The sequence below is a fragment of the Pongo abelii genome, chromosome 15 (assembly GCF_028885655.2).
Source record: "Pongo abelii isolate AG06213 chromosome 15, NHGRI_mPonAbe1-v2.0_pri, whole genome shotgun sequence".
Taxonomy (NCBI): domain Eukaryota; kingdom Metazoa; phylum Chordata; class Mammalia; order Primates; family Hominidae; genus Pongo; species Pongo abelii.
In genome coordinates, this window is record NC_072000.2 from 103,762,859 (window position 1) to 103,782,559 (window position 19,701).

General features: G+C 52.6%; 1 long non-coding RNA gene across 1 annotated transcript; it reads right to left on the reverse strand.

The window, feature by feature from the left end:
* Positions 1 to 4,612: 4,612 nt before the first annotated feature.
* Positions 4,613 to 16,879, reverse strand: LOC129049842 (uncharacterized). Its single transcript, XR_008513218.2, has 3 exons — positions 16,573 to 16,879; positions 7,287 to 7,383; positions 4,613 to 6,341 (listed from the first exon to the last, which is right to left on the reverse strand). It is a non-coding gene; the product is annotated as an uncharacterized LOC129049842 (long non-coding RNA).
* Between the last annotated feature and the right edge of the window lie 2,822 nt (positions 16,880 to 19,701).

Genomic DNA, 19,701 nt, shown 5'->3' on the forward strand with positions numbered 1-19,701 from the left:
GAAAGCCCGGCCCGTCAGCCCTTGCCCAGAAGCGATGCCACTGCTCCCTGCAGAACCAAGGTGGACAACTGGACACCAGGATCCTCTGGAACGGAGAGAGAGCTGGGAAAATCTCTTCTCAGCCACAACCCCGTGCAGAAGGAGGAGGGCATGAGCTCTGGTGCACACTCAGCTCTCTCTGCCGCAGACAGCGGGTAGGTCATTTACTAGAAGCATCTACAAGGCACAGGAGAAATCCTGATGAAGTTGGGAAAGGACTGTGGTTTGGAAAGAGGGAGGCACTGCAGTCTCAGGCAGCAGAGAGCAGAGAGGGCATGCCCAACCTAGAGCCAGGAGAAGGGAGAGCTGCCCTGCTGAGGGCAAGGAAACAGGCAGGAGCCCGGGCTCCATCTTTAAGACAAAGGAAAGCCATAGGGAGAAAAATTACAAGATCCATATCATAGAAAAATGCTTCCTGTGGCCATCTCGGGGAGAGCTTAGGGAGGAACAAGATTGGCGGCAGGGGAATGAGAGTTCTTCCAAGCGCTAACGGGGCGGGGGGGGGGGGTGGAAACAAGACAGAGGGTTCTAGATGGTTTCAGGAAGCAAGTCCATAAAGCTAACAGGGGTTGCAGGCACATAGTTTTCTTGGTTGGGTGGTGGGGACCTTCACAGAGGTCAGAAAGCTGAGAGGAGCAGATGTGGGGAGTGGGAATGTGTTTTCTGGACATGCTGAATTGTAGGTGTCTGAGGAGGATGAGTTTTTTGGACGTGCCAAATGGAAGGTGTCAGTAGGACATCCAGGTGATGGGAGAAAGCTGAGAAACCACATGCCACTGGCACAATACTGCCCCAGCTGAGACCCCAGGAGCCATTCTGCAGACCGGGCCAGCAGGGCGTGCACCCAATGGCCAACCTTTGCTCTGTGGAACTGTCTGGAGGAAAACCGGGCCGTGGTATGGTGCAGAGGGCATGTCACAATTTACACAGGAGAATATTGATTTCAAACAGGTGGAAAATACAAGCCAGTGAGGTAGACAGGAAGGAGACCTTGACACCCATTCATCAGGGGCTGCAGATCAAGGAGACCAGATGTTGCTGCACCAAAAAATGAAAGGAATTTCATAATTTATCCTGCAGACAAGAAGAGCCTGTGAAGGCCGGGGCAGGCAGCCTGGAGTCTCAGGTCAGACAGGAACTCTCAGGCAGTAGGGGGGAGTCTAATGGGGCCGCCCGTTACCAATTGATGACAGGCAGTGTCAGACACACACCTCCACAACGCCTGCTCTGAGGGCAGAAAACTACCATGGAAAAGTGGCAACATCTGGATGCGAATGTCCCAAAGATGAGCTTCTGAAGGGATCCTGGTGACTCAGACATTCTGAATAACCCCTCTCTGCTGTGCTTAGGACCTGAAACCCACAGTTCAAGACAGGCAAGTACAAGTGCTGCTGTTCCGCCCCTGCCAGGGCCAGGTCTCCTGGGGGCCCCTTCCCATCTCCCGCCTCCCTCCCCACACCCAGGCGTAAGGCCTGCTCCCATCATGGGCCTGGGGAGGCCAAGGTTTGAGGCGCACGGAAGTAGGGATGTGCCCAGCTCCCATGCTGGGATACAGTAGAACCCATCTCAGCATAAGCTTTAAAGTTACAACCGGGAACTAAACAAGTGGTCATTTGAACTTGCTTAAGGAAAGAAGGTCTAATCAGTGAAAATCTAGGTGGGACCCCAAAGCCCAAGTTTTCCTTATGAAGCTGGACTGGTCCCCACGATGGGAGTGTAAGAAGAGCCTGGCTGTTCACAGAAGAGCATGGCACGTTATTTCCTTCTGAATTCAATAAAACCAGAATTATGACATTTGCCATCAGAGTCACACAGTCTCCTGTCCTATGGAGACTTTGTCCAGCTTGTTGGGCCTGGGTTTAAATTTGCCTGTGACACCCATAAGGAGAGACCAAGGGCTGTGCACTGGGAATCCCAACTGGTCAAACTGCTGCTCAAAAGGGACTTCATTAAAAGTCACCCGCATAACACGGCCCCTCCCCATCCCCAGGCAGCCACAGCCACTGCTCCGAGAGGGTGTCGGCTGCCCAGGTGTTTCATGCGGATGGGGTCTGAGACACACTCCCTATAGAAGACAGCGACAGAGGTGGGGTCAACACACAAGTCCCCGAAAGCAATAACACAGAGCAAGCAGGTCAGGGAGAGGGCGTGTGAGTGACCATCTACGGGGCAGACATGGCCTTTCTGCTGCTAAATGGAATCCCCTAGAGGGAAAAGCCTCTGCCCACCCCCGTGCCTGGCAGGCAGCAGGTGCCCACAAGCCTCCGTGGAGGGGCTGCAGGCGGGTGGGTTGAAGACTGTGACCAGGACAGGGGGAAGCAAGAAGGGCCCCCAGTGGCAAGGCTTTGGTAGGAAGGAGCAGATTCCAGGGAGGGATACCCAGCCCTCTGGAGCAGTAGAGGTCCCGGGTGTGATCTGCCTTGGTGGTCCTTTGAGAGGAGAGCCCCAAGCCCAAGTTCTGGGTGGGCCCTGATCCTGCTCATCTCATGCTAAGATGGGTGCCTCTCCTGGTCCCCACAGCCCCTGGGCACCCTCTCCCACAGCCTGACTCCATACCACGTTCTGGCCCATTTTCTGACTCCCTCACAAGGCTGGGGCTTCCATGGACACAAGGGCTGATCACATGGGGGGTTTAGGGGGTTCATGTTGAGTGAACAAGAGAAGGAATGGATCGGCTGTGCAGAACTTTGGAAGACGCGTGGGTGGAATCGGACTGGATGAAAGAGGAAGAGGCGGAAGGAGGCGAGGCCCCCTCCTCCTCTGCCCCCCACGGACCCCTCATCCTGAGTGGCTGGGCCCCAGCAAGTGAGCGGCAGACCAGCAGCGTCCTGACTGCTGGGAGTAGTGACTCAGCTGCCATCTGTTACTTAATGAGAAGATGGCAAGCCAATTGGCGTGCTCCCCCGCTCTCTTTAATATGGCACATCGAAAAATGTGACTTTAGTGATCTATCTTTTAATGATTCCGACTTGCTCACTCTTACTTTTAATTCAGCAGCAAATAAGCCTATGATTTGCCCAGGAATCCCAACAGGGGATTCTTTTGATTTTATGTTGGGGGTTTGGGTCTTTTTTTAGGGGACAGGAAGGCTTTGCCGGGGTTACACCTTCCTGACTCTGCCATCAGAAGGAGCCCGTTCCATCCCAGGGTTTGTTCTTTGAATCACAACAAAATGGGACCCAGGAAAGTCCCACAACCCAGCTCACTTCAGAGAGGACAATCTACAGGTGACAAGCTGGCCTTGCAGCACGAAGCCGAGGCCACACCGTCAGGGAAGGTGGGGAGACCAGGGTCCCAGGCTGCACCTGACCCTGCACGACCTGGGGAAGGCCTCTCCCCTTCTCCAGCCTCCAGTTCTCTGGCTGGAGGAGGGAAGGGGCCTGGCTGATCCCTGGGTCCTGAGGTTTGACGCTGAGTGTAGGACAGTTCCTCTGGGCAGGTTTTCTAGTGGTTTGGATGGGCACCTGCCTCCTTTGGGAACTAGGCAACGTTTAAGAGTGGACCCTGCCTCCACCTCATGGGTCTTATATGGCCTTGGGCAAGTCCCTGGGTTCAAGCCTGTAAATTGGGAAGGGCGATGGTGCCCACCTACCTGGCAAAGCCCTGGGGAATGAACACGTCCATCCACGGAGGTGCTTGGCCCACTGACAGGGAAAAGGAGGCACCCTGAGACGTCGGCTGCAGGCTATGACCACCCGCTCTTCTTGGTGAGCAGAGCCCAGCAGGAGGACGTCTGGCCAAGAAGTGGTGAGCCGTGTGCACACTCAGCCAGAGGAGGGGGCACAGCCCTGTCACCGGGAACATCCCCTCACCTCCCTAGGCACTGGCCTCTCTGACTTTGGCCTGACCTCTCCTATGACCCCAGGATTTGGAGAAAAATCTCAGGGAACAGCTGACTGACTACCTGGGCTAGATCCTCTAGCTGACCCTGGACCAGTCAGCTGTGGTCAGAAGGCAGCTTGTCCAAGAACAGTCTGTTCCCAGGGATCCTCTAGCCCTAGGGTTTTTTGGCCGTAGCTTCAAGCTCAGGAGGCCACAGCCTATAGCAAAAACAAGGGTTTGGGAGCACAACAAACCAGGGTTTGAGTCTGTTTCTCGGCTTGGGATGGAGACATCTTTGAAACTCAGTTTCCCCATCTGTTCAGCTGGCAAGCCCACTCACCGCTGGCATGAGGAATTAATGAAATAATGAGGGGCTAAGCCACGGTGAAAAATCAGGGGCTCACCATGTCTCCAAAAGGGACGGCTGGCTTTTCCTTGCTCTTGACAAGTGTGGCCCCTGAGCACCCAGGTGCGGTGCCCCTCCACTCCCAGCACGGAGCCCCCCTCTACCTTCAAGCTGGCCACCAGCGCCTCCCTCCCCTGCCTGGACAGAGGGCCCCTGGGGGTGCTGAGATCTGGCCACGTGCTCTGCCTCAGTCCAAAAGCCACGCTCACGTGACCATCGACAGTGGATTGATGAAATTAAGCACAGATGGCTACTTTGTTGTTGTTCTTTGAACTGACAGCTGCTGGTATAAAAATAAATTAAATTAAATTTCACAGAAGTCAGACTTTTTTTTGTATTTTTTTAAAAAAATGATCTAAGTTTTTCTGTGTTGTTGTCGTTAAATTGTTTTCTTTCTTTTTAACATACAGAGGCAGAGAAAACTCCAGGGCAGCAGAAACAAGAATTGCAAGGAGACGTTCCAGTGTGACCCCAGCATTTGTAGACAACCCCATCCAACCCTCCCATAGCCCACAGCCCTCAGAGCTCCGGAAGGCCATGGAGCTGCCAGGTTCCAATCTTGGCTCCTTTGTCTTTCAAGCTAAGGGCCAGGATGTCAAAACAGTCCTGGGTTTGCAGCCAGGTTTGGACACCCATTCACCCTGTGACCTTGGGCAAGTCATTTTCTTCCTCTGCGCCTCATTTTCCTCACCCGTAAAAAGGGGATAATAACAGCGCCTCCCTGAGGACAGTCATTGTGCCTGGCACCTAAGCACTCAGCAGTTCTTGGCTTATTATTATTGGCTGCATGACCTTGAGTAAATAGAGAATCTTTACTCAATGGAAGGATTCCGAGAGAAGTCTCCAGCCCGCCTGTCTCACAGCAGGCTCTGTCATCTCAGTGCCCCCATAGCTGGTCTCACCCACCGTCTCCACCCACCTCCCTTCCCTCTTCACACCCTGGGCCCCTGGCCGGCGCTAGGCACAGCCATTTGCACACAGAGAAGAAATAGGAGGCTTGGTGGCCTGGGAGCCTGGAGCAGACATCTATTCTCTGCCCAGCTCTCCCTCCCATGTGCCCAGAACCTCCCTTCCCCTTCCCCATGGTTAAGCCAGGTGCAGCCTGTTCTTGGACAACCTGCCTTCTGGCCACAGCTTACTGGTCCATGGGTGAGCATCTAACCCACGTAGCCAATCACCCTGTCCCTGAGATGTTGCTAATGAGAACTGAGAAAGAGAGAGAGCCACCTTGCATGGAGTAGCAAGCTATAAACCTTCGGAGCTGCCCGTGGCATATTTCCTGCCATGTGGAAGAAGGTGGTCTGGAGAGAGAGTGAGGCTGGCCAAGAGAGGGACAGAGATGAGAGAGGAGGGACAGACCCCGGTTCCACTCCTTCCTGCATCCTTCCCAAGTCCTCACCCTTCCCGCAACTCAGGGGCTCTGCTCAGCCATGGGCCTCTCTTTCTGCCTCCACTGGCTCCAGTCAGGCTGTCATCACTGGACCAAATTGCTCTACTTGTCCCTCGCTGGCCAGTGGAGGGGGACAGCGGGGCAGGGCTGCAGATTAAGAATGGAGGACTCTCTACAAAGGGAGAGGCCAGTTCTATTTTTTTTTTTTTTTTGAGTCGGAGTTTTGCTGTTGTTGCCCAGGCTGGTGTGCAATGGCGCGATCTCGGCTCACCACAACCGCTGCCTCCCGGGTTCAAGTGATTCTCCTGCCTCAGCCTCCAAAGTAGCTGGGATTACAGGCATGCGCCACCAAGCCCAGCTAATTTTGTGTTTTTAGTAGAGACGGAGTTTCTCCATGTTGGTCAGGCTGGTCTCGAACTCCCGACCTCAAGTGATCCACCCGCCTCCGCCTCCCAAAGTGCTGGAATTACAGGCATGAGCCACCGCGCCCAGCTGGGAGAGGCCAGTCCTAACAGGGAGAGTCCACGCTGCCTGGAGAAGGTGGTACCAGCACTGAGACAGAGGAGAGGAGGAGGGGCGTCCATGCAGAAGCAGCAGCATGAGCAGCACAGGAACATGGGGAGCTCAGGAAACCGTGCACATGCTCGGTGGCTCACGGGTGCGCGGGAACAGTGAGGAAGAGGCCTGGGAGGGGAGGTGGACAAGCCAGACCAGGAGAGGCCCAACACCACAGAAGGAACAAATGTTTAGCTTCTGCCCAGGATGGCAAGAGCACCCGCACACACTGCTCCTCCCACCCAGCCCAGGCAGGCGCTTCCAACTGGCCCAAGTATTATTTCCCACTCAGGTGGGGCATGGCTTCAGAGCCCCACTTCAGGATTACAGCTCCAGGTGCCACGCTGCAAGCAGCTACTGCCAACTGGTTGGAGTCGGCACAGGGGGCACAATCTATTTGCCAACCCTGTCACCCGGGATAGGAAAGCTCACTACACACACTCACTCCCGCTCCGCAGCCCAGGGCACGACGTGGTCTTGTGTGGGTAGTAGAAGGGGCACTGCTGACTTCTGGGAGGCAGCCAGGGAGGTGTCATGGAGGAGGCAACTGCACTAAACCAGAAAGCCATGGCCCAAGTGGAGAGGCAAAGATGGGGAGAGGAGAGACCGGAGGAGGCTTCAGGGCTTGGCTCCTGGCTGAGGAGGAGGAAGAACTGGGGCCTGGAGGCAGGATTTGGTTTGGGCCAATAACAGCTTTGCAGTTAATCTGTGACCCCTCAAGGTGCCACATTTCCAAGCTAAACCCCAGGGCTGGGTCTCAAGGCCCCACATCTCCCAGGAAAGATTTCTAGAGCCCCTTCAAGGCCAGGGGACCCCAGGGACCCAATGGATGGGTGGAATTATACACAGAGGGCTTAAGGTTAGGAAAGAAGGTGAATTTCCCAAAAAGAGGAGTTCACCTGCCCCCAGAAAACACCTTTCTGAGAATCTAAAGATATGACGGGGACACTCGCCTGAATTTGGACAAGCCCCTGCCCTCATTAAGCCTCCAACTGGTGTCTGTCTTTGTCTATTCTGGCGCTATAATAAAATACCTTAGGTTAGGTGACTTATAAACAGAAATTTGTTTCTCACAGTTCTGGAGGCTGGCAATCCAAGGTCAAAGCCCTGGTGGATGCAGCATCTGCTGAAGGCCGGCTTCCTGGTTCACAGACACCCATCTTGCTGTGCCCTGGAACAGCAAAAGGGTGAGGGGCTCGCTGGGGTCCCTTTTACAAGAGCAGTAACCCATCCATGAGGTAACCCCACCCTCATGACTCAGTCCCCTCCCAAAGGCCTCGCCTCCTGATGCCATCTCCTTGGGGGTTAGGATTTCAACATCTGAATTTGGGGGGCACACACATGCAGTCTGGAGCAGCCTCCATAAAACACGGTAGACGGGCAAGGCCAGTGGTTTTCAAGGGTATTTGTTAAGCAGCTAAACCTTCAGTCAAATTCCACAACATCTCCTAAGTATATGGAAAGGGTCCCCCTAAGTATATGCAAAGGTTTCCCCTAAAAGGTGCACTCCATCTCTGCCCCAGGGAGAGGAAATGAGAGTCACCTCTGTCTTCACTGGGAGCTCCCTGTCCTGAGGGCACAGGTGTGCCTGACCCCTCCTACTCCACCTAGGGCACCCCTAGGGTGGGCAAAGAGAGGTCATCAGGATTCCAGAGTTTCAAGGGTAGGAAAGTGGGGGAAAGCCTCTTGAGAGAGGGGTCCTGAGAAAGGGAAGTGACTCACAAAGAGCACGGCCCAGCGAGATTCAAGCACCAGGGCCCCAGGTCACTTGGATGATGCCAGCCATGGGATTGAAGTGCTGACACCCGAATCCTGTGGCCCAGGGGCCAGAGGAGGTTCACTCTCAGCCAAGTTTGACCGGGGGAAGTGCCACAGGCCTCCTCCCTTGATGCTCCTGGGCCCACCCAGGGCATGAGCACCAGTGACCCCAGCTCCTCAGACAGACAGGACGGTAGGGAGGGCTGGAACCACCCCAGGAGGGAGCACACTGCTCAGAGACAGATCCTGTCCAGCTGGGCAGAGGAAGAGATGACAAGGACCCAGCACCTCTTTTAGAGTGCATGGGCTCCAGGCCTGGTCAGTTCTGGGGAGAAAGGATCCGGCCCAAGAGGGGGGCCCTGGACATCTGTTGATCGAGGTGCTTGTGATGTTTCATCAGGACAGCGACGGGACTCGAACGTTTGCATTAGAGTTTTCAGAGAGGTTCTTATGGGTTTGATACAAAACAGGACATGGTAAACCACTCTTGTTGAAGAAAGATGGAAGGCTATTCCTGCATCCACCCCTGCCCACGTGCCTCCAGCAAGGTGGGCCCCCATATCCAAAGTGCCCAGCGGGAACCCCGAGGCTAGAGGGCTTCTGAGAGTTCCCCCACGCCCTCCACTCCCACACTTCAAGCTCCATTTTCAGGGGAACCGGCAAGCACCCTGGACTAGAAACAAAACCACAGCTCCTGTCCCCACTCTGCCACCGCATAACTAGGCAGCCTTCAGCAGTTACTTCACCCAGTGTGATCTGACAGAACTTTCTGCAACATTGAAAATATTTTTTTTCTTTTTTTTTTTGAAATGGAGTCTTGCTCTGTCGCCCAGGCTGGAGTGCATTGGCACGATCTCGGCTCACTGCAACCTCCGCCTCCTGGGTTCAAGCGATTCTCCTGCCTCAGCCTCCCAAGTAGCTGAGACTACAGGTGTCCATCACCATGCCTGGCTAATTTTTGTATTTTTAGTAGAGATAGGGTTTCATCATGTTGGCTAGGCTTGTCTCGAACTCCTGACCTCAAGTGATCCACCCACCTCGGTCTCCCAAAGTGCTGGGATTACAGGCGTGAGCCATCAAGCCCAGCCTGAAAATATTTTCTATGCTGTGCTGTCCAATACAGTAGCCATCAGCCCCATGTGCCTATTAAGCACTAATGTAGCTAATACAGGTGAGGAACTGAAAATTTTTTAATTTAATTTAATATTAATTAGTTTTAATTTAAATAGCAACATGTGACTCATAGCTATGATACTGGCAACACAGCCTCAAATTCTGAGCCTCTATTTTCTAATCTATAAAATGGGACTATGAATCTCTGCCTCTCAGGGGCTTTACAGAATGAAATAACAATCATAATAATGGGACATAAAGGAACTAAAGCTAAAAACTGGTGGAAAAATGCTAAGGACCCCATTCAGCAAACTTTTGTTCATTTCTTTCATCCTACCAAGTCCCTGGAGCCTGGATAGACTCAAGGTACAGCAGCAGGGAGTTCAAGCCCCTCCCTCGTGGAGCTTGCGGTATGGCCCGTGACACAGATTCTGAAGACACAATCACCCCAATAAATGTCACGACTGTGGTAAGTGCAATGAAAGAAAAATAAACGACAATGGTGTGGGTTTATGTTCATCAAAGAACAGCTGCTTCTGAGCAGGGCGGGTGGTCCCAGCAAGGCCTCTTGGACAGGGCCCCTTCTCGCCCCATGATATTAGGCCCACCCCAGAACTCACAGCAGCAGAGCAACTGGGACCCACCTGTGGGGGCCTCTGCCGCTGCCTCAACCTTTAGTGACCTTGATAGAGAATGCGGCTCCTCCGGTTACGAGGACAACCTAGTATTCAGCAGGAATTGCGCCGGATGAAGCCTTTCCCACAGAGAGCTGACAAGTCAATCCAGCTGTTTTTGGAAGCAAGTGATTGTCTTTTTCCATAAAGAGCATCAGGGAGAGGAGGAGGCGAGATAAAGCAGGGAAGAGCTGGGATCCCAGTGCCAGTCTCAGCTCTGCCGACGCTCTGTAGGACCCAAGTACAGTATGTCCCCTCTCTTGACCGTGGCTTCCCAATCTTCAAGAAATCGGAGGTGAGACTGCGTGACCTTTTGGCCTATAATAACTGTGGCTTTCTCCAACTCCGGAAAAAAATCTACATAAGAACAACAACGAGGATGATGGGGATGCAGATGATGATAAACAGAAGTAGCAACTACCATTTCAGGAATGTTTACTCATTGCCAGACACCAAGCTGACAGCTTTACACATAGGTTTTAGTCTTCACCAATGCGGGAAAGATGATTGCCTTCCCTCTATAGGTGATGAAGTTGATTGGGTCCCCTGGTGGCAGAGCCAGCAGGACAACTGTAAACCACTCTTCTATCCAAACTCACAAGTCTGGGGTTGTCAGTCTGATTCTACCTGTAACATCGTATCGGAAGCCCCTGTATTCCCGCCTAGTGCGTGTTTGGAGGCCCCTGAGAGTGCGCTTAAGGCTCCTAAGAGAATATTGTGCCCGGAATCCTAAAAATAGGACCTGCCGGTATCATCTGATTCTATCCCCACAGTCAAAAGTGGGACCAAACCCCTCAAGGAGGGAAAGAATCTTCTTAGGTTCTGCGGCCAGTGAGTAGTGGTGGATCGGACTGAAACCCACTCAGCGAAGAGCAGGGGAAGGTTTCTGTCCCTCGTGGCAGTCCCCTCCCTGATCTGGGCAGGTCCATGGTGTGGAAGATAGACTGGTGGAGGGGAAAGTCCCACTCTGCCACTGCCATCCAGGGAAGCAGCTGGGCCACGGCACCTCAGTTCTCTGAGTCTGATTCTCCTGAAAATGACGGCGACAACTGCTCCTTCCCACTTAGGAGACAGTGGAGGCACAGCCGGTGCAGTGAAGAGCTCCCAGGCACAGCCCTGGGTGCACGGCTTTGCTCAGGGAGCACGTCAGCCATCTGAGGACTCAGGACCCCGGGTCCTCATGCTTGCTGTGCCCAGGTGCTCATGAGGCTGAGAAGTCCTGGCCAGGAGAAGGCCACCCTACTGCCAAAGAGGCCTCAGGAAGGGCATGGAACCATGGACCACACCCCTCCCTCTATAGGGCCAGTCCTTAGGGCTGAGTCCCTGGCCATGTGGCCAGAAGAACCTGGCAGCTTCCCATCCCAGTAGCAGCAAAGGAAGAGGATTGCACTAAATTAACAACAAGCATGTGTGTTTCTCTTTGGCCCATCTGTGGCAGTTTCTCGAAGCACCAGCTCTTGGAGTGGAGTCGGGGGTGGGGCGGGTGGGGGACAAGGCGGAAGTAAAATGGCTCTTGGAGAAGCTGGAAAAATTAGCAATTAGGAAGGAAAATTGTAATGAGAAAATGAGCCTTAATAAGGCAAACACAATACTGCTGCGGCTTGTTTCTTGTTCTCTCGCTGCAAACAAGCGGTGACTTCATGTCTGGGTTTCTTTGCTTTCCTGCACCAGAGCCAACTGGGAAAAAGCTGGAGAAAAATGTCTCCATTGTCCCTAGACAGCGTTCCTGACATCCGGGAAAAAGAAGGCCCACTTACTGCCATTTGTGAAACACTTCCTCTGCTCTTGGCCCCCAAGAGCACGGTGCCCACATACTTCCTTAGTCAGGATGGGCTGGGTCATGCTGCAGTAACAACCCCACACTCCCAGTGGCTTAACACAACAACATTGATTCTCATTCACACGATGCATTCCATGTAGCTTGGCAGGGAAGCTCAGCTCATCACGGTCCTTCAGGGACCTAGAATAACTGGAGGGTCCACGTGGCTCCCTCCTTCCGTGACTGTCATCACAGGAGAAGAGGACCATGGTGAATCTCTCCTACTAGTTCTTAAAGCTTTCACCGGCCAGGTGCAGTGGCTCACACCTGTAATCCCAGCACTTTGGGAGGCCAAGGCGGGCAGATCACAAGGTCAAGAGTTTGAGACCAGCCTGGCCAACATGGTGAAACCCTGTCTCTACTAAAAATCCAAAAATTAGCCAGGCATGGTGGCGAGTGCCAGTATTCACAGCTACTCCAGAGGCTGAGGCAGGAGAATTGCTTAAACCTGGTGGGTGGAGGTTGCAGTGAGCCGAGGTCAAGCCACTGCACTCCAGTATAGGTGACAGAGTGAGACTCTGTCTCGGGGAAAAAAAAAAAAAGCTTTCACCCAGAAGGGCCATTCATCACGTACACTCACATTTCATTAGCCAAAGAAGTCACTTGGCCATACTTAACTTCAAAGGGACAGGGAACAGTATTCCTAATGTGCACTGAGAAGGGATGTGGAAAATTTGTGACCAGCTCTAATGACGTCCACACACATTAGCTAACCTTCCCCAGAGCAGGAAGATAGTAGCTCTTAATACTACCTTCCTCACTTTACAGAGAAGAAGGCTGAGTCTCAGACAAGTTCATCCACTCACTCGTGTATTCATTCAGCCTTGGCCACTTACACATTATTCAACAACTAAAAATGAGTTGAATTCCTGATTCTCCATCATTCAGCCACCATTTCTTTTTTATTTTAAGTTCTAGGATACAGAGCAGGACATGCAGGTTTGTTACATAGGTAAACATGTCCCATGGAGGTTTGCTGCACCTATCAACCCATCACCTAGGAATTAAGCGCCGCATGCATAAGCTATTTATCCTGATGTTCTCCTCCTCCCCACCCCCCACCGGCCCCATTGCATGTTGTTCCCCTCCCCGTATCCATGTGTTCTCATTGTTCAGCTCCCACTAATAAGTGAGAACATGCAGTGTTTGGTGTTCTGTTGCAATGTTGGTTTACTGATCATACACAGTTTCTTCAGGGCTAACACTCTGCTGGGCACTGGGGATACCGCAGGGAATAAAACACACACAGTCCCCACCTTCATGGAGTTCACATTCCAGGCGAAGACACAGACAAATAAGAAAGCAAGTAGAGGCCGGGCGTGGTGGCTTACACCTGTAATCCCAGCACTTTGGGAGGCCGAGGCGGGCAGATCATGAGGTCAGGAGATCGAGACCATCCTGGCTAACACGGTGAAACCCTATCTCTACTGAAAAAATACAAAAAAATTAGCTGGGCATTGTGGTGGGCGCCTGTGGTCCCAGCTACTCGGGAGGCTGAGGCAGGAGAATGGCGTGAACCTGGGAGGCGGAGCTTGCAGTGAGCCGAGACAGCGCCACTGCACTCCAGCCTGAGCGACAGAGCAAGACTGTCTCGGGGAAAAAAAAAAAAAATGGAAGCAAGTAGATAAACAAGAAACTCATGAAGACTAAGAAGGAAAGGATTAGAATTGTGAGAGAAGTTTGTTGAATGGGCAGGTGAATGTTTTCTAGCCTCATCCCTCAACACCCAACTCAAAGGCCAGGCAGGCAGCCCAGAGTTGGGATGAGGGCTTTGTAATCAGCAGCTAAGTTGCAGGTTCCAGTTCCACTATTTTCTAGAGATATGGTCTTAGGTAAATTACCTAATCACTCTGGGCCTCAGTTCCCTTACCTTCATAAAGAAGACAAGGAAGCATGCCACTGAGGGCGTTCCATTCTTTAGAGATTGTTCATATAAAGCGCCCAGCATAAGCCAGGCACACAGGACACACTCAGCAAACGGGCGGCCAGCCCTCTAATTATTCCACCCACAGAGATGTGGGCTAGGTGAAAGGAGACAGGTTCTAGAGTTTACTCCAATGAAATGAAAAGCTTGAGCACAAGACTGGGTGGTACTGGGCTCTGCTCCTGCCTGGGCTCACTTTCTGGCATGTGAAGTTTGGATTTCCAGGGCTTTCAGCTCTGATCCTATCTATGAATTAATACCCATAGGGGCTGGAAGACAGGCACTCTCAATACAGAAACAGCTGCCTTTTTTTTTTTTTTTTTTTTGAGATGGAGTCTCGCTCTGTTGCCCAGTGCGACAGTGCAGTCGCAGTGGAGTGCAGTGGCACGATCTCATCTCACTGCAACCTCTGCCTCCCGGGTTTAAGCGATTCTCCTGCCTCAGCCTCCTGAGTAGCTGAGATTATCGGCACGTGCCCGGCTAATTTTTGTATTTTTAGTACAGACGGGGTTTCACCATGTTGGTCAGGCTGGTCTTGAATTCCTGACCTCATGATCCGCCCACCTTGGCCTCCCAAAGTGCTGGGATTACAGGCATGAGCCATCTCGCCCGGCCTCAGCTGCCTCTTTTATAAATATTGATACTGGTCAATATCACTAGGCCTTGCAATATATAACTTCAACAGTCTGTAGAGGCGAGAAATTCACCAGGGGTGGCACTGAGAGACCGTACCTGGCCAGCTGTCACCCCGCTGCCTCTAGTCACCTCCAGAAGCCTGATCTTGGCCCTGGTCAGGGACCTTCCGAGTTCTCACGTTGGGCCAGTGGCACGATCTGTGAATTCAGTCCCAGAACTCTGGCCAGGCACCAGAAGCTGCTGGGGAAGGCACGGAGCTGCACCCACATGGTGGGGACCCAAGACAGCCATTGTTCCAGAGGAGACGCCCTGGAAGCTCTAGCGTAGCCTTCCCTGGATATTTATAGCCCTGCCCCACCATGAGAGGCTCTGATTGGCTCAGATTGTTTGGCTCCAGTAACGGGCATTCCTATTGGACAGAGCTACGCCCACCTATGGCGCTCTTTGGCTCCACCCTAAGCCCTGGGCCAATCAGCAGGTGGGCCACAGGGGTGTGGCTGTGGGCGAGGAGCTTGGTGCCACTTTGTCCTCGGCCAGAGCACGTGGTGCCTGTTCCGAGGCCTGGCTCCACCCAACGTATTAGCAAGAGCCCATAGCAGGAGAACTCAGTCCCTTGGCTGCCTCCACTGCTAACTTCTCAGTGATCTTGGGCGAGTCACTTCCTCTCATCGGCAAAACTGGGTTAGTGGACGGGACAGTTGCTGCTAGCCCCACTTCAGGTCGCCTTATACATGTGCTCAGGCACTTGTTCTTGGCACATGAGGGAAAGGGCAACTCAGCCACCGCATACATGGGACTGAAAGGACACGAGTGCTGGCGAGAGCAGAGTGGAGAAGAAGGGGACCGCCGGGGAGGCAACCCGAAACCCCCAGGCCCATGTCCACAAAGTGGGGAAACAAACAGCAGCACCGCTGACCTGTCCCTTGGCCTCTCCATGCCTGTTTGCCTCTAGCTTTTCAGGCATCAGACCAGCTAGTAGGCACTCGCACCATACCTGCTGTGGACAGACGGCTTCTCTCTGCCAAGCAGTTTACACGCGCTGTGCATTAAGGCCCAGAGAAGCGGAGTTTCACGGCCCTCCCACGGCCAAACCCTTCCCTTCCAGCAAGGGAGAGGCCAGAACTGGAGAAACAGCTGGGCCGCCTGTGCCGCCTACGTTAATGGGAGTTGTAATTTCTCCAGTGCCTCCATCTAGAAATGGCAGCGATGTGCATAATTTATGGGGGTCTGGGTCTGCGCAGCCAGGCTAGACGCCTGCTCGCTCACACTTGGACGGATGTGAGAGAGCAGAAAGGCATCCCAAGGGCGGTTTGCCCGGAGCTGCTGCCCTGGCCTGACTCCTCTGCCCGGTTCTTTGGGAAGTTGAGCATCCACGGTGTGGAGGATGGGCCTAGAGCTAACACCTCCCTGGGCTCCAGTTACCTGGGACATCAGGGTGAATGGAGATCACCTGATTTGATTACTGGTGGGAGGTTTTACAGCCTTGAGTCAGCAGCCATGCTCAGGAGGGGCATTTGAGCATCCATGGGATCCTCTCTCTTTCTCTCTCTCTCTCTGTCTCTCTCACACACACACACACACACACACACACACACACACACACCCTTCCCCAGGTGAGCACCTGCTCCATGAGGGCAAGGATCCTTTTCTGTTTTGTTGACTGCGATTTCCTCACTACCTAGAATAGGGCCTGGTCCATGGTAGGTGCCCAAAAAAATATGTGTGGAATGACAGAGGGCTCAAGATCTCAGCGGGAATGAGGGAGAGCATGTGGGAAAGTTGAAAGAGCTGTGAGGTTGAAAGAGCTGTGAGGTTGAATCCCAATTCTTCCACGGACCTGCTGGGACCTTGAACAATGGAAACCCCTTTTTAAACTCTGAACCTTTCCTTCCTCTCTATAACATAGGGGTAACTGGGTTACTCTAGGGACCCTAGGGAGGGACTTTCAGGTTGGGACTAAGGGCCAGCCAAGCAGCTGGCAGGGTGGGCAGGGGGCCCTGGGGAGTCAACACCGAGGCTCAGGAATTCATTCCAGAGACCAGTGGGTCACAACTGGAGGAGATTCTGCCCCATGCCCCCAGGGTCTTTAGCAGTGTCTGGAGACATTTTTGGTTGTCACACAGGAAGAATGCTACTGGAGGCCAGTGGGCACAGGACGGGGAAGCAGACAAACATCTGCAAAGCACAGGACAGGCACCACCAAGGATTACCCGGCTCCAAGTGTGCATAGGGCTGAGGCTGAGAAGCCCTGGTCTAGACCAAAGAGGGCATTCCGAGGTGCAGATTCCCGGTCTGTAAAACGGTAGGAAGACGAAGGATCCCACATGGGTGGGCTTCCACCCCAGACACAGCCTTCCAAGTCCCCAAACCCCCAGAGCCCAGAGAGCAGCTGGAGAAGACAGCACAGCAGCTGCCTCCCCAGGAAGGTAAGCTCACCTGAGGTCCTGAGGCGGCAGGTAGGTAAAAGACAGAGTGCCTCTCTCCCATGCAATCAGCTCAGGAAGGCAGCAGCAGTGGCAACCCTAATTACTGTCTGACCAGCTGAGTCACAGTTGAAAGAACTTCCCACTATTTCTTCTTTAATTGTAGCTTTAATGGCAAAGCAAAGGCACCTGCCTTCACTGCCGCCGGCCGCCCACTCCATGACCGTGTTTTCCTAGAGAAGCTCTGCCCCAGGAGGGACAAATGAGCGCCACCCAAATGTGAGGCCTTCAGGTTTCCAGACTGAACCGCCCACGGTTCTAGAACCGCTGACTCTGAGGTTCCAGAACTGCCTACCAGGATTCTGGAGCCAAGGACTCTGGGATTCCAGAAGTCTACTCCCCGGCATTCTGGCACTCTACAACTCAAGGGTTCAAGAGGACAAAAGTTCAAGGACAACCAGTTCCCTGATTCTGAAAGCATGGGCTCTGGAAGTCCGCATCTTGCTAGGGACCCGGTTCACACTGACCTCATGGGAGCTGAGCCTTCACAGGGGACCAGCGTTTGCAAGCAGATGGGTCTTGGGTGTTTGCAGTCACATGACTGACAATAGTGCTAGGACCAACATGTCCCAAATTCCAGTTTTTCTTCTGGAGGTCCGCTCCCCACAGGAATTGAGGGAAGAGCATTCACCATCCCAAATGGTCCTCCCGGGCCTGGTGCGCTGGGTCCGCTCCACCTAGGAGTGGGTTCTTCCGTGCTTGAGGCTCAGGCTCCCACCAGTGGGGACACAGCTGAGCGGTTTTGTCCAGGAGTCTGACTGGAAAGAGCCCTTGTGCTCAATAATGCATTCCCCCCAAATGAGGACATCCATCAGGTGGCGGAGGCAGCCCTCGCCCCCTCCTGGGTCAGGCCAGGACGACACATCTGTCCTAACACGAGGCACAGGCTGCCTCCCAGAGCCCTGCAGCTTCCCCAGCCCGCGGGGGGCCTTTTGTGAGGAAGCAGCTCAGCCAGCCCTGACAGGCTCAGTTCCTCTGCCCGCAGCCTGAATATTCCATGGGCTTGAATAATGCAGGCCCCCACAACACATCACAGCAAACCAATTGGGGCTGCTGGAAAACTGCAGAGAGAAAAAGTAGTGGGCTCCTGATTTTTTCCCCATCTCAAGACTGCTTTGAATGAGAGAAGGTTCCTGCTAAGCCAGGGATGGGGCTGATACCTGGGGCAAAGGAAGTAGGGCCCAGTACCTCTCCCAACCTCTGCAAGTTGGAAGGAAAAGGGGGGTTGGAGCTAAGTTAATTCAGGTTTATACCTGGCCCCACAATTTGCTAGCTGTGGGTCCCTACATAAGTCACTTAACCTTGCTGAGCCTCAGTTTTCAAATCTGTAAATCGAAGATATTGCCTGGGAGCATTAAATAAGGCTGGATAAGGAAGGGGGACATGGAAACTGAAAATTTCAACATGCTTTAATTATCTTCTTCTTCCTCCTCCTCCACCTCGTTCTCCATTGTTGCCATTATGGCCACCACCACCATCATCATCCTCACCCTCCATCTTCACTTCCTAGGCCAGAAGAGCCAAGAGCCACATTCCTGCCTTGCTTGCGGCATACCCAGTGTTCTAAGAAATTTTCCAGACTGCTTCAGAGAGCATATTTAGCCAAGAAATTTGGAGTCTGGGAAGCAAGATTTTTCCAGAAGACAGTTGAAATATCTAACTGTAAAATATAAAAAATGAAGAGAGCCCCTAAACCCTGCGTCCCAGCTCTATTTTAAAAATCCTTTGTTTTGGGGTTTTTTTTTTTTTTGAGACAAGGTCTCACTCTGTCACCCAGGCTGGAGCGCAATCACACTCACTGCAGCCTTAACCTCTTGAGTAGCTGGGACTACAGGGGCGTGCCACCATGCCTGGCTAATTTTTGTATTTTTTGTAGAAATGGGGTCTTGCCATGTTGCCCAGGCAGGTCTCCAACTCCTGGGCTCAAGTGATCCTCCTGCCTCGCCTCCCAAAGTGCTGAAATTACAGGCATGAACCACCACACCTTGCCAATCCTTTGTTTTTTAAATGCAAAAGTAAGTGTATGTTCATTATAACAATTCAAACAATAAAAACAAATTTACAAACCTAACAGCCTCTCCCAACCTAGTTCTGTCCCATAAGATAACCAATGTTAATGTGAAAGGGAGTCTTTGGTCTTTGTTCTGTATAGAAATACATAAATATATAAGTTGGCCAGAAGTAGTGGCTCACGCCTGTAATCCCAGCACTTTGAGAGGCCGAGGCAGGTGGATCACATGAGGTCAGGAGTTCAAGACCAGCCTGACCAACATGGTGAAACCATGTCTCTACTAAAAATACAAAATTAGCTGGGCGTGGTGGCGTGCGCCTGTAATCCCAGCTACGTGGGAGCCTGAGGCAGGAGAATCGCTTGAACTTGGGAGATGGAGGTTGCAGTGAGCCAAGATCATGCCATTGCACTCCAGCCTGGGCAACAAGAGCAAGACTCCATCTCAATAAACAAATAAATAAATACATAAGTCAAAAATAAAATGTAAAAATATAAGTTAAGTTCTGCTTCCATTGTTACTCTGTGTATTAGTTTACTAGGGCTGCAAAGTACCACACACTGAGTGGCACTAGAAGTCCAAGATCAAGGGGTCAGCAGGACCATGGTCCCTCTGAGGGCGCTGGGGAGGAGCTGTTCCAGGCCTTCCTCCAAGCTTTTGATATTAGGTTGATGCAAAAGTAGTTGCGGTTTTTGTCATTCTTTAACCTTAATAGTTCCTTGGCTGTGGCAGCAGAACTCCGATCTTCACCTGGTATTTTCCTGTGTGCGTGACTGTGTCCAAATCCCCCTCACTTTTTTTTTTTTTTTTTCAGACAGGGTCTCGCTCTGTCATTCAGGCTGGAGTGCAGTGGCATGATCTCGGCTCACTGCAACCTCCGCCTCCTGGGTTCAAGCGATTCTCCTGCCTCAGCCTCCTGAGTAGCTGGGACTACAGGTGTGTGCCCCCACCCCAGGCTAATCTTTTTGTATTTTTAGTTGAGACAGAATTTCACCATGTTGGCCAGGCTGGTCTCGAACCCCTGACCACAAATGATCCTCCCACCTCGGCCTCCCAGTGTGCTGGGATTAAAG